This window comes from Diachasmimorpha longicaudata, chromosome 2 (genome assembly GCF_034640455.1).
Source record: "Diachasmimorpha longicaudata isolate KC_UGA_2023 chromosome 2, iyDiaLong2, whole genome shotgun sequence".
NCBI lineage: Eukaryota > Metazoa > Arthropoda > Insecta > Hymenoptera > Braconidae > Diachasmimorpha > Diachasmimorpha longicaudata.
In genome coordinates, this window is record NC_087226.1 from 4009640 (window position 1) to 4028047 (window position 18408).

The 18408-nt window shown below is 37.3% G+C and overlaps 1 protein-coding gene and 1 long non-coding RNA gene across 2 annotated transcripts in view; both read right to left on the minus strand.

The window, feature by feature from the left end:
• The window catches only part of LOC135170210 (homeobox protein dve-1), a 75271-nt gene that overhangs the window by 23798 nt on the left and 33065 nt on the right, over positions 1 to 18408 (minus strand). The gene's annotated exons all lie outside the window — the stretch shown is intronic.
• Positions 1279 to 4018, minus strand: LOC135170217 (uncharacterized). Its single transcript, XR_010300343.1, has 3 exons — positions 3702 to 4018; positions 3130 to 3392; positions 1279 to 3058 (listed from the first exon to the last, which is right to left on the minus strand). It is a non-coding gene; the product is annotated as an uncharacterized LOC135170217 (long non-coding RNA).

An 18408-nucleotide genomic window follows, 5' to 3' on the forward strand; every position in this document is an offset into this window, starting at 1 on the left:
GTTGTTTAAATATTACGCGTCTGTTCCGTAATCTGCCAGTCAAAACAGCATTTAGTAACAATTACGGAATGGTTACGCATTTTTTCACTGAACGTTTTATCCTTTTTTTGGAAAATTCACAGAAAAAGTGCGTAACTGTTCCGTAATTTTTACCGAATGTTATTTTGACTGTCAAATTACAGGACAGGCACGTCATTTTTCAGGAATTTTTGTTTCCGTATACAGGGAAATCGGTAAAAGTTATTTGGAAAATAGTCCCGATACAAAAATGGTCGAAATGAATAAAAAACCTGTAACTGAAATTTTTTTTTTGTTCAGCGATTAGTTTTTTATTGCTGAACAACTTTTTATTTCACCTCATAAATACGTGATAAAAGTCTTCAACGTTACGAAAAAAAATACAATTTTCAAGCAATTTTTAGTAAAATTACCGTTCCGTCTGGTGAACGTATATCTTTAGAAATTTTTTCGATAAAAACATCCGATTCCATTTTTCCCTGAGAAATAATTCTCAAATTTAAAGAATGGATTACGCAGTTAGTAATAATTATCAATATATTTTTTTAATTAAACAGCAATTGATTAATTAAATCCATAGTTCTAAACAATTCAGTTGTTGTGAGTTTCTGATAACAGTCTCACACGTGGATGAGTTTATGATCACAAAGCGAGGCAATTTCTAATCACGAAAACAAGGCGACTTGTCCTTCAAGTGGAAACTCTTGTTTGATCTTCTTGACAACTAGAGACTTCTCAAGTTTCATTTTCTTTTCAACTGCATCTCGTTCTTCCTTCAATTTCTTTTTATTGGCGTTCAAATTGTCTCGCACATACATGTTAACCCCCCCCCCCCAAACATAGCAAAATTTCCGTTGGTCTTTATTTCCGGAATTCAAAATTGTCAATCCAAATCACTGAGCGTTGTAATAAGGTTTATTTTAGGAAATTTTGCAACTTGCTAATTATTGCTCTGTTGATATATAATTAATATCGATCATTCTTGTTATTATGGATCAATATAATCGGAATTTAGTATTTTTTTAACCCCCTCGCACATCAAATGATGCCATGTCAAACACTCATCACATATGAAAACTTTCTTGCAGGATGAATGTGTGTGTGTGTGTGTTACAAGGTACAGATTTTACGCTACAATATCACCTATATGTGGGGTAGTAAAAGGGGCCCAATTCACTGCCTTATATACATCAGAAATTACCTTAAACCCTCGTCAAAGTTTACAAAATATTCCCAATAAAAAGAGAGGCCCAATGCGTTGCTCCTTCTACCCTACCTCCACCATACAAATTACTTCAAATTCACGATAAAGTGGACCTCGGATTTAACATAAAATTTATCGTGGCGCTTGTTAATAAACGCTGCCAAACAATTTTTTCATTAATTAATTATTTTCAATCAATTATTACCAATCAATTTTTAACTATAAATGTGGAATAAATCATAAAGTTCGTGACAAAGTATTTTTAAAAATTAGATGTAAAGCTCTGAGTGCAACGATCATGAAAATTAATCAGCAGATGCAGAACTGCAATATTAATTATTACACCAGTGGCAGGAGATCAGTGGGCCCCAGGGGCTAAAGCTAACGATGTATGTGGATTTGCAAGGTTTCGTCGCGTGGCTGGTGATCTTATAAGACTCGGGAGGTTATCTCATTATGTCTTATCTAGCCCTGTCGAGGCATTTACGTAGACTGGGAGGGAGGAATGCTTGGTGTGCCTTAGGCCAAGGAGCTTACAGCGCACGCGAACGAGGCTGGGTGACACGCGACGTATAAACTCGTATTCGCTGTTTTGTCTGTTGCGGAAGGGATACTCAGGGTTTAATCGTACTTTGTGACCTACATTTTAGAGTAGCTCAAAACAACATTCGATCAAGACACTTTTTTTTACTTTTGAACGGCAGCATTGTAATCGTGATTTTTTTCGATTGGCGAATTTTTATTGGAAATGCTTAGACATGTACTCTTCAAAAATCAGGTTTTCAGGTAAACACTGTCGGCGTGTAGGGGCGTACGTATTTGCACACCTGTGCACATGATTTTTTTGTTGTCGAACACATGCATTTTGCGCGCTATTGAAATTAACTTCACTCCAAAGAATATTAAGACTAAATTAAAATTTTTATAGAAGTATTCATTTTCTTAAGATGAGAGAAAAAAGACACAACACCCGAGGTAGGAATCGGCTTGGTATCTTAGTCACACCAGAGGAAGCCCAGGCTTGGATCCTTCCCTGATATCAAACCTGGGTACCAAGCTTGTGCCAAGCCTGAGAAAAGTCTGGTTCATAACCTCTCGACCAGTCGTGGGCCAAGACTGATGAACTGGCTGAAATTTATTTCTTTTTAACTAGGCGGCATGCTGATTTTACTCACACGTGAAACCAAAGGGTGGCAATGTCCTATGGTATTATGCCTAATTATGGACCCCATATTGTTACATAAGTGTAAAGTAAGTTTTCGAATGACACAGGGTACCTGGTTCATTTGTCATTTATTTGGACGAAACCGCCAGCGCGCCGAATTTGAATTTATTCCGAAGTAGAAAAAAAAAAAATGAGCCGTCATGGGACGCCTGGCAGATGTGAAACATCGTGTGTGTACAAGTAATATGCATAAAAGATAATATTATTACAGGAATTAAATATAGCCTAATGAAAAAATGAAGTATTACGAGATTCTTACAGTAAATGGTAACTTTATTTAATAAACATTTATTTACATGATATAAAAATTCGATATTAGTATCAAGTTGCCACAATTTAAATATTTTCATCTGTGGCTTCAATAATAGTTATATTCTATTTTTCCTCTGCCGGTATTACTGTGACGATTGGTCGATGATAACTAAAGTACGTTACAAAAGTATTGGATGAAACACCATCAAGATATCTCACAAATACAGCATCTATTGTTGTTCCATATTTGGTAGTAGATTCTTTTGGATCGTTATTGATTTGCCATTGAAATTCTTTTTGAAGAAATGTCATTAATGGCATTGATTCAGCTCTTGCAAAATTTACACTGAAATATGCAGCTAAAAATAATGGTAGTTTATGTTTATTCGTTTTAAGAATTATTGAACCTGTTTGACTATAAGGAAATAACCTTTCATGTAAAAATGAAATGAGATAATCCATTTTGTTATTAGGTGAAATGTATATTACAATCATAATTAATTCACTTCCGTCTTGTAGTTTAACATGTGAAGAACACATATTTCCAATAGATGCAATAGTTTAAAATAGTCTGGTACTATTCGATTAATAAAGTCTGACACAACATTGATAGTATGCCTTGTGTTTAACTGATCAGGGTGACGTCCAGTTTCAATAATAATATTTTGTGATCCTTCTGATGATTGTTGGGAACTGAAATATTTAAAACAATATGATATTGAAATACACAAAAAAAAAAAAATTTAAGTGTGGCTTCAATATACTCATGAACTCAAATCTTAGTTAATTATTGCAATATATGACTAAAGATTTGCAAGTATAAATTTTATTAATAAATTTTTCTATATTAATTCCTTCATGAATAATAAAAGAATCCTTAATTGAAGATAATATTAATATAATTTATATAAATTATTAATATGATTAATATGAATATAATTAATTAAATATAAAAATATAATAATTACATTTATGGAGACTTGAAAAATACGATCTACTTACTGATGACTTGGTAGTATACCATAGTGTAGTTTCACTTTCTTTGCACAAGGTTGATCACTTTGATCTTCTGAGTTATCACTGTCACACATATTTTATTGTCAAAAATTAAAATGAAAAATTAAATAAAACGCAGGTTATGTGTACCGTAGTAAACAACAACGTCGAACTGAGTGAGAAGCCACACCGTACACTCTACTACACAGAATATAGATAGGCATACCTTAGTATAGCCTGGCGAATGCTCGCCACGGCAAGTATCGCCAGGCCAACGATTCAGTTTAGGGGTGCGCCTATAGATGTTTCACATCAAAAAAAAAAAGTGTAGTATACTGTAAGAGAACTGCATCATAGCATACCCCTTTACTTCAGCCAGAGCAATTGTGGTGCATAAATTGTATAGCAGCTGTTGGGGGGACTGTTGTTCGTTGCAAATTTGTGCTGATGCTTCCTGAAAAGCAGCGTGAAACAAGTTCTCGTTAATTATAATGTCGGATATGCGGTTGAGGGTATCTGGTACCGCGACAGTCGGGTCGCTGAGAATAACATCAGCAAAGTCGACCCAGGATTGAATTTTCAGGATCTGCCTCTTGGAAACGGCATCGTGCATCATCTGCCTGAATGTCAGATACAATCCATCGACAGTCCTCATCTGGGATTGAACCCTGGCCCAGAGCCACAGGGAATATTTTCGATGGTGACTTATCATAACGATGAAACGAAACTACCTCATTTTCGGGCAACATGAACAATTCCATAAATTCTACTAATTGATTGTTTAAGTCACCATCGAAAATATTACATGTTCTACTTCGGAATAAATTCAAATTCGGCGCCCTGGCGATCTCGTCCACTATGAACCCGAACGACCAATAAGGAAAAAGTCTTACGCATGAAGTTAGCCAATGTCTTACGTAGCTAACTTAATTTATGTGCGTCTCCTTTAATAAATAGGATATATATGTTCAGTACTATAAACTGTTTGAATGAAGCCTAGACATTTTTTAATATATGAACCTGGAACGGCGCTGGTTCGAAGGCCTGGGCCAGCCTTAATGAGTTAGCTCGGGCCAGCCCTCGTTACCAGGCCTGGCCCCACGTTGCATTCCAATGCTCATCCACTATTGATCCAGGCTTGGATGTCAAGCCCGATCCAAGCTTACCTAGTCTTGGGATTAGCTTAGGTGAAGCCTGGGTCATTGGTGATTTCCTACCTGGAATATCTCGAATACTATCACATCAATTGACCTCATATTTCGATTTTAAATCGGTGACCTTGAGAGCTCAAGGTCAACTAATGTTTGATATTCAAAGAATTTTAACGGTACAAGGAAAAAATGATGAGGCGAGAAATGTCCATGAATATATCTCATTTATGTATAGTCTACCCAAAATCTAAGCAGCTCAAGTTTTTGCAACGTATGCGATTTTTACGAGTAATTTCTTCTCACAGAACATTTTCAAGTTCAAAATAAATTTCATATTCCCATGAACTTCGAAGCGTTGTAAACCAGACATGGAAAATACAAAGTTTTCTGCCTAAGACGCTTAGGAAAGGTAATAGTATAAGCGTTTATGTGTATACAAGTGCCAGAGTATAGAAAGCGTTTTCATCGTGACTCCGAGACGGAAAACTAAATCTCGAGCGAGTGTATGGGGGGTGTATAGGCGCGTCGTGGCACTGCCTTCGCGCTAAAGATTAAAATTACTTCGTCGAAGTAGTGGCGCAGGAGGTGTGGAAGAAGTGAGACATGGGAGGCATAAATATCTTTGTTAAGGAGCTTAATTTAGATTTTCGCTAATATGTTATAGGTAGACAAGGTGTTCAATTTTCCATTTTTCCTCTGAATAGAAGTATTTTTTTCATTTAAGGTCGCTAGATAACAGCTAACGTCTCAACTGACTTGGCAGCAAACATGAATTATTAAAAAAAAATATACTCATCAGTAGAAAAAAAAGAGTTGCCTCCTACGCGTAATTAATAGGATACCTTAGACAGCATTGTACTTCACTATTGAATACCACCATTTGTTTTGTCTCATTCATCGACTTGCTCTTGTTGGCTAATGAGTTGTCCACGTGACTATTATTATTGTGGCTAAAGTATTTATTTATCGGATTTATTTATTCAGCGGATCTACATTTTTGAGTGGGTTCCAAAGCACTGGAGACTTACCAGTATAAATTTGAGATCAGAATAAAAAGTTATGTTTAAATATCTAATATTAATGGTAAGCAATCTAAGTATATCGTGATTTTCAAATGGAACCATGAGATTGGATCGTCTTCACGGGATGCCATATGAAATCATGGGAAATCATCTGTTCAATTTTGGTTTTCCCCGAAGACAAAATTCACTCGTTCCAGAATTTTTATATTTTCGGATTAAGGCAAAGGTTTTACAACTAAATTGTCGGGGGCCTTTTCTTCGGGACTTTTTACCACTGAGCCTTTCCAATAGTTTTCCCGAAGCACTTCTGGTGACCAGACATGGTCAAGACAAAATTTCTCTGTACAGTTTCCGGGGGTGCGAAAATTATTCCCCTCTCTGACTCGAGGTGAACCGGGGCCTCACTAGCGCTTTGGTTATGAGTCTCTTGTAAGATTTCGTAGTGTACAGTGCCTTCTTAACTACTAGAGTCCAAGTGTTATATTAATGTTCAGTATTATAATTATTCACAGTGTGTTCTCATTTATTTTGTTCCCCATATCCCAACATCATCTGACACCACATGAGATCATACGGAATCGAGTGAAATCATATAATACTCAGTAATGAAGTGGCTATATGACGTCTCGATGAAATAATTTTAGATATCAAACCCCCTGAGTTCCCGCGAATTCACCTGAAATCGTCGAAACCGTGAGATTTCATCAGGTTACTGGTAATTACTGGTAATCGTAGGAAATTGAAACTGGAATTTGTACGTGTTGGATTATGGGATTTAAATAAACAACACTTCTGTTCTATTTTATTCACTTTATAATTTATTTGTTATACTTGACTCTACTTATGTCAGGAGGTGTGTTCCTCTAGAGATTCTCACGACAGACTAAACTCAAAGATAGTATTTTGGGCCTCATGGACCAGAACATTTTCACCCCCGAAAACGTTTTTTATTTATAACCTCATGGCCACTTCTGGTCACCAAATGTTGCTCAGCAAAGGGGGTAATAAAACTTTTCCCCTTTTTTTTTATTCATTCGGGGCCCTACCACAATAAAGCTCTAGAACATATTTTTCGGAGGAGAAAGAGTGAATTTCGTATTTGGAGAAATCCCCAAAAATTCAACAGTACGATTAAGACGTATCCATTCAAGAACAATTTGCAAAAGTCACCAAGTTCGGCTTAAAAAATTGTTCTTAAAAATTCGCCAGAGTTAAAAAATTAATTAAAAGCAGGCAAATAATTCTATTAATGAAGGAACAAACTGGAAGATTTAGCAGAATGAGGTATTAGAATAAAAAAAACGCCGAAAACACGTAGACGTCGCGTAATCTGTCCCAGGACGGATGGGTATAAGATGGATGAGATTGGGTAGGAAGGAGGTGGCGGTGGGGTGGGGTGGGGTAGAAGACGTCCGCGTGCGGTTTTCGGATGGAAGGGAAAGGAGCTGAGGTGAGGGCTCCGAAGAAGGGCCTCCTTAACGGAGATCTTAGGCAAATCCAGCGTGAAATCACATCGTCGGGCATTCCCTTACGAAAACCACCACTTACTCGTACCACTGTCGGTTAAAGTACGCTATCTCGTGGATGATTCAAACTAGGCCTAAAATACCTTTCAACGTGCTACGTTACTTCATCAACGCATTAAATTTACAAAAAATAAACAAATCTCGAGATTAATTTAATCTCACAATTCATTATCTTATTTTGTCTCAACGGAGAGAACACAAAGAGAAATTTCCCATAAAAGTTCCAGTACGAGGACTGGAAAAACTGACATTCCCTCAAGGTTTTGAAAAAAAATCTTATGCTGTTGATGTAGGAATTTTCGAGATTTCTGGGAATTCCTGGAGAGTTTTTATAGAAGTTTGGAAAAATTCACATTCAAGCCAAAAAAAATTTCAGTGCCAGCACTTTGCGTCTGCTTTCCTGTGGTAGCGCGAGAATTTTTCTCGGCAATTTCTCTTCGTGTGCAGTTGACTAAAAATTACTCAAATGATAGATGCGAAGATTACTTTATGAAATGGTTCAAACAAGTCAAATGGAAGTATAGAAATTATATAGATTTTATGCTGGTATTGAATTGCGTAAGTAGAACTTGTTACTTGTAAATAACTAATTTAAATTGTCCAAATTTCTGGAAAGTTTATTGCCGAGGGAATATTCATGAATGAAATCAAGGTGTTACGTCTCGACGAAATCATTTCAGGTGTCGAATCGCATGAAATCCCACGAATTCATCTGAGATCGTTGAAGCTATGAAATTTCATCGATTTCACGTGATTCCGTATGAAATCATGCGAAATCATCTGGACTCGGATGTGATCATATGAAAGAGAGTGAAATTATATGTCACTCAGTGATGAAATCGTGGTGTCATCTCTCAATAACATAATTGCAGAAATCGAATCCCATGAAATTCCATGAAATCATGTGACATCGTTGAAACCGTTCGATTTCATCGATTCCACGTCATTGCATATGAAATCTTCAGGAATCCTTCGGAATCGGATCGAGTGAAATCATATGATATTCATCAATGAAATCGCGGTGTCACTTCTTTATGAAATTATTTCAGAAATCAAATCCCACGAAATCACCTGAACTCGCTGAAATCATTTGATTTCATCGATTTCATGTCATTGCGGATGAAATCATCTGATATCCTTCGGAACCAGATCGAGTAAAATTATATGATATTCATCGATGAAATCGCGGTGTCACTTCTGTATGAAATGATTAAATATATAGTCCGATGAAATCCCGCGAAATCATTGACAGCATGACATTTCATCGATTTCACACGACTGCATTCCAAAGTAACTTGGAATCGGATAAAATCAGATGATATTCACTAGTGAAATCGCGGTGTCACATCTTCATGAAATTATTTCAGAAATTAAATCCCACGAAATTATCTGAATTCGCTGAAATCATTTGATTCCATCCATGTCACATGGTTGAACATAAACTCATCCGAAATCATTTGGAATCGGATGAGACCATATGAAGTCGAATGAAATCATTTGATATTAGTAAATATTAATGAACATCGACGAACTCTTTCTCCACCAATTTGTGTCCAGGATCGTCTTAGATGTTCTATTAATAATTTTTCAAATGAATTACGTTAAACGTAAAGAAAGGTATCTCCTCTCATTACATGTCACATAATCTCGATTGGCCCTTAAAAATTGGTGAAACAATTAAAAACAAAAACGTAAAATTTTGAGTAATCATAAAAAGTATGCACTTAGTACTCATAAAGTCCATAAAAGACAGCTTTTGTCGATCCAACAATTACTCAAAGCTGGCATTTCCAGCGTATCTCTCGTCGTCCCTCCCTCCACAAGACTATAATACCCGAGTTAGGTGGTTACGCTCTTAATCAAAACACGAGGAAAGACATTAAAAGACGCGCAAAGGCGCACAGGGACAGTCACGAGTGGGGTTGGAGAGAGTAGATTTTGCAGGGCTGTATATCTCGACTCGAAATAGAGTAGCGGAGTCAAGCGGGAGATAACGCTCCCCCTTTGGCGTATTTTGCTGTTGCATCTACACTGTACTTTTTTTCTCCCCCCCCCCCCCCCTACCCCCTCCCATTCTTTCCCTGTCCAACAACTTCATAAGCTTCAGTTTCTCGTGAATAATTTCTGTTTCATGAATGATGCATTTTTGTTATCCTCGAATATGTCTCATTAATTCATCAGCTAACCAAATAATATTTTATCTGGTGATGTTTTAATCGAAAATAAAATTTTTCCTAAATATTTAATTTGCAGTCGAAAATTTTTGACTCAAGAATTTCAAAAGTCTGAACTATTAAATGAATTTTCCTACATTTTTATAGCAAATCATTACAAATTGTCATGTAGTGTAGAAATGAGTTGAAAATTATTTTTTGTATGTACTTTCCGACAGAAACGTCGATCAATGTCGAAGTTGATGTAAAAATTACACGGAAATTGTTGTGGGTGACAAAAAAAAAAATCCATATTGTATCGTAATGTTTGTAATATGTTTCTCAATGGGGTCTCACACTCAACTGGATGTTCTGCTAATTTTAGAAAAACTTCTTCGGTACGAAACAGCATATCAACTTAATTTTTTTTCTGTAAATATATCGCAGTATTGGGGTGGTAAATCAGAAATTTTCCGGGGAACTTTTCAAAGAAAATCATCAGGACCATCTATAAAAAAAAATGTCGTCAGACAATGTTGAAAATTTAATCCACGTGACAACGACCTTAATGTACGAGCCCAGAAAGGAAACCGAGATTGACGTTAAATTTCGAAAAATCGAAGAGCTCACGTTCACACAGTTCATACTGAACCTAAAAGCACATCAGTTTTGAAACGACTATTGTCAATATTCACTCGATTTCAATTATTAAGCAAATTCCCTTAGTAATTCAGCAGGAAAGTGGTAAAACAAGATAAGGTGACTCACCCCCAATTTTTGATGAATATCTCCGAATCTACGAGAGATAATGGAATTTTTATAGAAACATTTGTTGTAGTGCTCAATTCGCTGTGTAAAAAAGGTTCTATCCAAGACTTTGCTATCTCCATTAGTTTCCAAGTTATTCAGCAAAAACTGATCCACAGGCAAAAATGAGTTAGCGTGGCTTCCCACTTCGCTATAAAATAAATTTTTATTGAGAGTGTATGGTATCTGTGGACAAAAATTAACTCCTTGTTTACAGCTCTTTTTAGTCCATATCAATATGTTATAGTTTTTCTCAGAACAGTGCCGGAATGTTTAGAATAATTTTAATAAACAGAAACAGGGAAGAAAAAAAAGGAATGGGAGAACAAGGGCCCTTTGTTGAATGGGCCCAGAGTGTAAAAACTTTGGTCACTAAGGATTAGTTCCTCTGGAGACATCATAGAAAAAAGATATTACCTTCTACGTGCCATAATAAATAATTAAATTTTATATCCAAATCGTTCGATATTATTTAGTAAATCCTTGTCCATAACCCAATAATGTTCAATTTTTGAAAAATTCTCAAACACAATCCTACTAATGATCCGACTTGAAGTCTACCCTTGAGGCTACTAAAAGTCTCAAATTACAGCTATTATTCTTATTAGATAATAAATGACAAACAATAAGAAGTTTGTTTTTCAATATTTAGGTAAAATCTTATTCAGAACCGATGACTACGTACACAGCACATAACGTCTTCTAATCCCCGGGTATATGCGAACGTCTTCGGGCTAATCTTGTTAGTCTGGGTTGAGGTATAAGCCGTATAGCTGACCCTGTAGAGCTGCAGACTTTTAATCCCTTAACACGAGGCCTTTAGACTCACTCGGCATGTGTATGGGAAAAAGAAGCGCGGGGTTTATATCTCCAAACTCCCCCTTCTCTTCCCATCACAAACGTTTACGGTTGAGTTTTTTCCATACGAAAGAAGCCGAATTCGATTTATACCGATGAGGGAAATTCTGCAATAGGTCTCGAATTTCATTCATTCCAGTGTTGGATCCAGTTCGCCTCATGACTTCCCAGGTAGGAAATCACCAATGGCGCGGGCTTCGCCCAAGCTATTCCCAAGACTAGGTAAGCTTGGATCAGGCTTGGCATCCAAGCCTCGATCGATAGTGGATGAGCATTGGAATGCAACGTGGGGCCAGGCCTGGTAACGAGGGCTGGCCCGAGCTAACTTATTAAGGCTGGTCCAGGCCTTCGAACCAGCGCCGTTTCAGGCTCATATATTAAAAAATGCCTAGGCTTCATTCAAACAGTTTATAGTACTGAACATATCCAGATAAATTACAAATGAACCAGATACCCTGTGTCATTCGAAAACTTACTTTACACTTATGTAACAATATGGGGTTAACAATTAGGCATAATACCATAGGACATTGCCACCCTTTGGTTTCACGTGTAAGTAAAATCAGCATGGCGCCTAGTTAAAAAGAAATAAATTTCAGCCAGTTCGTCAGTCTGGGCCCAGGACTGGTCGAGAGGCTATGAATCAAGGCTGAATGAACCAGACTTTTCCCAGGCTTGGCACAAGCTTGGTACCCTGGTTTGATATCAGGGAAGGATCCAAGCCTGGGCTTTCTCTGGTGTGACTAAGATACCAAGCCTAATGGAGTCTAGGATTACCAAAGCTTGGTCAGCCGGGCCTAACCCACCGTTGGCCCGGGCGGGAGGCTTGGCGATTCCTACCTGCGTTCCTGTCATAACTGGGCGGTCGCATTCGATTTTGGTTGGGCATGAAAGGAGAGATGACCTTTCCCGGCTAAAACAATGGCAGATGCGACTCATAAAAAATATACCAATTGAATAAAACAGCAACGCATCCTTAAGTGACGATTCATTTGAGAATGCTGCCAAGATTCAGACGAGATTCACTCCGAGACTCGGACTCAGAACTCGAGTGTCGAGGTGAATTTTGGGTGACGATAGATTTGATAATGTCACCAAAATACTGTCTGAAATGGGTTCGATACTCGGTGATCAACCCCGGACCGTATTTATGAGAGCACAATCACATCAATTTATTTATGCATAAGACTCTTTCCTATTCGAGGCGGGAAACTTAAATAGGGCGCGCAAATAGTCTCGTAAGGATTGATTTGACAATGTCGTCAACGTTGGTTTCATTGGATTGGCCGCCAAAATTGGTTCCATGGTAAAACGTCGGCATCAGACTGGGTCTGGCTATAGACCAAGGGTTATTCAGGTTTATTTTTACCTGGGTAGACACCAGCCGAATTTCTGAAATGAATTTGTACTGGACGAACTGACGGACTACCGATACAGAACGTCACCCCCAAATGACTTCAACGAATAGACAACATGGAAATTGCCCCTGTGTTTTGTACAGGTGCCGTCCCTCAGAGAGAATCTTCAAGTAAAGACATACCACGAAATTAATGAAGTTGTTTAAAATACGAGACCGAGCGCGCGCTGTAATAATCAAAGTCATGATTGCAAAATAAACTAAGCTCCGACTTCAAATTAACCGCTTCAAATGGCTGAATCAATGAGGAATAAAGCGCCGCAGGCTTTCAGATATCGATATATTGACTTTCGAGATCTCGACATATTGATCTTCGATATGTCGACTTTCGAGATATCCATATATCGACTTTTGAGATACCCATATATCAACTTTCGAGATATCGATACCTCGAAAGTTTCAAAATATCTATATAGCGAAACTTTCGAAGTATCGATATAGGGAAACTTTCGACATATCGATATATCGATATCTCGATAGTCTGTCAAGCTTCATTGCTCATTGGTTCAGACTATAGTATCGGTGTTTGTCTTATTTATAATAAGACTAATAAGAAACTACTGGCGTAATGATTCATCTCCCATATTGAAATAGGAGACAAGTCGATCATTGGTCGATGAAAAAAACGTAAATTTCCATCTTTGAAAATCACTTTTCCTCATCTCAGTCCCCCGGGAGTTCCTTCGCGTTGTGCCTCACGCAACAACTGTATAAGATCTGCGGAGACCTCGCACAAGCCTTTTTTCTCCTGGACAAATCGCAGCATCAGCCTTCCAGTGTCACCGTATAGTTGTAGCCGGGTTACCCTCACATCCATAATGCTCAAAAAAAATATTCGATTCATACATTTTACAAGGGGAATATACTATACACATTGCCATCCCAGTTGTGCAGGTGTGTATAGAGGAAAAAGGTTGATCGAGTTAATCCTCACGCTCACAATGCCAACGCCATCTTCATGGATTATCTCTTGGGGGTATTTTTGATCGTGCAATAATCCGTAATACGATTTACGTGGCCGGTGCTCATGCCGGCTTCCCGTGCTGCGCCAAATCCTGAACAATGGCGGAAAAAGGAAAAATAAATTGATATGAAAAAAATTTGCAAAAAGTATTTGGATTGCGATGGTTGAATTTTGAATGTCTTAGTGTCATTCCGAATGTACTTCTACCCACAAACAGAAATATTCAAGAGAAAATGTCAGAAAAGAAACGTAAAAATTATTTCCGGATGTAAACAGTGAGCGAAATGAAATTTAATGAAAATTTTTAATCACAACTGAAATTTTACGTTTCCATAATTAAAACCGCTCGTAGTTTCGTAAAAATGATTCACCTGTCCGATGACTCACAGCGGGGAGGATGATCCATGATTTGTTTATTGGAAAAAAAATAATAAATGGACAAAAAGTATTATATATGAAATAGAACATTAGTATATTTAAAAATCCATTTTTGTTGTAATAACTTCAACTGTTTTCTGTCACACAGCGCAACATCATTTCCCTCCACCTAGACGGCCCGAAGATAGCCGATGAGTCATAAGGAAGGGATGGCTCGTCCCTTCGTGAAAATTGACATATCACAGAACGTAAAAATTACCCGTCAAATCCGTAAAGAGTATTCAGCGTCCATTAATTTGTAAATTTAGTGTCGTGAATTATCATTCCGGAACTTTCAGTTAAATTTTAATGGTTCGAGAAAAATTACGTATCTTATTCGTACTTTTTGCGTGGTAAATAAAAAAATTATCTGACAGATTCCGAACTATTTTCGTCTGTTCCTACAAAAATTATTAAGAAAGAGCACTGACTTACCGATTATATCAATAGTTATAGAATTTTTCCTGATTATTTCTCACCGCACACTCGAAAATTGAGAATACGAGACTCAAATCACCCTCCGTCGGATCTAAGATTCCCTTCCAAACCGAAGATGATAATCATATTATCTATAAGATGAGACATTTGTCATCCCCCACCTTTTCCCGACGCTCCCCTCCAATTTCTTTGACAAATACTAAATCTGAGAAAAGAAAAATAATTTTTCCAGGCAAATATTCTAACCACAACTGTAATTAAGTTTATGACTAAAAATTTCGCCAATTTGTTTAGGATATTTCGGTTTTCCCTTCACATTTAATTGGTAATCTGACATTTTTTCCAGTGTATAGTCATCAAATTCTAGTTTTCTCTTAAAAACTACAAAAAACGTCGAATCTCAATGGAATACATTGAATTCAATGAATTCTGTTTAAAAAATATACAAATTTCCTTCGCTAAAAAAACATTACTAAACTTCTGAAAATTGTTTTTGCCAAAATTCCTTTCATCTTTTTCCCATCGTTTCATTTTCCCTGTATGCAGAACGTGCCCCGAAATGGTAGTCCACCCCTTCGCACCCCTTTCCACGGTAGAAACCTTCTGAAATTTCAATCCGAATGGTCGACTTTCTATTTATGTTTTTATTTTATCTTCCTCTTCATTCTCTTTATTCATTTAATTTCATGTGTTTATTTTTTTTTCACCCTCGGCATATCCTCTGGGTCTCGCTTATACGGTGCGAAAGCAATCCACAGAGATAAAGATAAACCAGAGTGTAAGGGAGCTCTCCCGACGCCTCACTCTTTTTCACTCGGTCGTATGAGCCATGAGATTACGTTGAGATGTTAGTGGCACGCTTAGCTGACCCATGAAGATAACTGAGAATATTCGTTTGAGAATCTCGTGAAGCTAGTGAACTTCATCAGACGCTTGAACCAAATCTTCTCTTTGCTGCTGGCATTTGTTTTTTTTTATTCCCGCCTGTTGATACTGTTGAATCACAACGAATTTCGGTATAGCACTGGCAAGTTTGTATGTTGAACACGAGATAAAGTGGGTAATTGCTTGATGATTATTCTTCTTAATCCTCTGTTTCGAATGAAGAAAAAAATGATAACAGGTTCTCTCTGATAAGGTATATAAGTATACAAAGGTAATTACCATAAGCGAGAAACATAATTTTGTAGCTCATATAATATAATTATTAATAATTATTTATAATGACTATATGATATACAATTATATAATTATTAATAATTAGATTCACCTACATCTTCGTTCTTTTTCGTATGTGTGTATTAGTAAAGGAGAAGATGCGGTATTCTCGAATTATCGAATTTCGATATTCGAGAATCGATAATTTTTTGATCGATTTATGAAAATAGTCGATGTTTGCAAACGTCATATCCGATGGAATCTTCAGAGTGCTGGACGCGTCGCGCGCCTTCTTATGGTGGTCCAATATATTAAACGAGAGGATGCGATATTATCGAAATATCGAATTTCGAGAATCGATTGTTTTTAATCGATCTATGATAACAATCGATTGTATTTAATCTATTTATGATAATAATCGTTTGTCGATTCTTATATTCGTTCTGATGGAAAAAATACATGACATGTGAAATCGATTAATCGAAACGGGTGAATATTATTGAAACATGATCGGCGACATTGAAAGCGCGATAGCAAATAGGAGGCCATAAAACTAATTTTATATAAAAAGGGACATAGATTACTAATCGAACGAGGCGGATTCATGGAGATAATCGATTATTCCATAGTCACAATCGATCATTTCGTAATTGACTAGTAAACACTAGCGCCACCGCTGCCGCGGAGTTCATGTCTGTTTTGCGTTGACTTTTACGCAGGAAAATGTTTCGACTAATCGATTATCAAACGATCGATTATGACTATGATAATCGATTATCTCCATGAATCCGGCATGTTCGATGGGGTATTTTTGACGAGAAAACGTAAAATCGCAACAGACACCGACGCCATGACCTCCTGCCGCCCAAGTGGCGTTAGTGTGAACAATTCTCATTCAAAGCAAACAATAGTATATTATGCATCAAGGGGGAAAGTCATGTTTTTCGACCTGGGAAGCACATGAGATTTTTCTACGCACCTGCAAAGAAAAGTTTCTTTCTCCTGTCTGAAGAGCGGGAGAAAGTGGCCACTGTTCACCCGAGCGGAGAAGGTACCCCTTTCCATCCGAGAGCGGAAAGCGCGCCCTTTTCTCCCGCTCATCGGGGAGAGAAATACCAACTTTCCGTGGAGGTGGGTTAAAAAATACTTTTATACAAAACCACGGTAAAAATGGAATACCAGATCTCACAGGGTAAAAAGAAACACTGAAAATTCATCAATATCAGTCCTGGAAAAACCCCTGACAACTCAGAAATAGAAAATGGAAATGGCAATTGTTGGATTTTTCATTAAATAAATAGACAACAAAAATCAATCTCATTCTCATCTGAGTGTTTATATTTAAATTGAAAAACATTTTTATGGGTTGGAATTTTGAGAAGTGTGAGGTATGATGTTTAGGTTTGATTTTAAGTATGTAGACAAAATGGAATGAATAAGACTCTTTGAGAGCATGTGACTAAAAGATCCAGGGTCTTGTTTCCCTTTGTAGATCTAGTGAGTTCCTCTAAGAAATCGGTACAGAACGAATGTGTCTTCCGAGCACAATTATTTGAGTTACATAATAAATAAAGAAAATAGTTTAAATTACTTACAGAATTATTATTTCTAATAACCCATTTCCAATAGCAATCATAAATAACTTAACCTCCGAATGGTACCTTCGACCAACGGATTATTCAAAGTAGGAAATAGTGAAGACATTCAACTGAAGTACGATTTGTACCACAAGCCTCTGCAGATGTTCACTCCAACTGTCAATATTCCAATAAATCTCTTTGAATAGTTGATGCAAAAATGATACAACTTTTTATAAATCCTCCGACCTTTTAAAATTCAGTAAAATGACCCTTTTAAACTCCGTTTAATCCGTTACCCGAAAATCAATATCTACGCATCTTTCGTTCTTTTAAACCATCGCCCCCCTTCCCCCCTCGACGTCCCACCACCACCCCCATGTGACCCACACATTGGCCTGACGGTAAAGCCCCCTCGGGATAAGCCGGCTGAGGCTATATCCCGTCGAATAAATCCCGGATCAGGGGATAAGTCTTTTTTATATAATTTTTTTCGGGCACTAATGCCTCCACCTCCACCCCTCCCCCGCCCCATCCACGACTTTGATTCGTTCCTGGGTAACTCCACTGTCTCTTTGTTGTGTCACTCTCCCTGTGACCCCGTGTGTATGAGTGTAAATTTGTGTGGTTGGTATAAGAGTCCGGTGGAGAAGATATTGAACGCCTTCACAGTGGATTTGCTGCAAATGTTGTAGCTAAATCCACCCCAGTGGAGTTCAGTTTACTCAAACATTTTTTTTCGCTTTTTTTATTGTTTGGAGATCAGAGTGAGGGTTTGGCTTGTTTGCAACGAATGAGGGGGTGTTCCAGAGAATAACAGGAGTTGTTATAATTGCAGAAGATTGTTTTGCATTTTGGTTTTAGAATACTGGAGCGAATATTCAGTTTGGAGTTAGATCAAAAAGTGTTGAAATGATTGAGTCGGGTTCTGACCAATTGTGTAACGATGTTTTTCGTCAGAATTTGGCGCGATCAAAGTGATCCGGATCTGGTGAAAGCATTTGATCCAGTTGGAATGATGCTTGATAGGTCTGAATCTACTCGGAATGTACATGTCCACTTCTGATGTGAATAACTGATCGATTAATCAATCCCACATCGGATTCCAATCAAATTAGAGCCGGATGATAACAGCAAAGCAAAAAAGGAATGTAGACTGTCTATCTCCTACTTGGGTTACTGCCATCAAATATTATTAATGTACATATTTGTAAAGAACATTGTT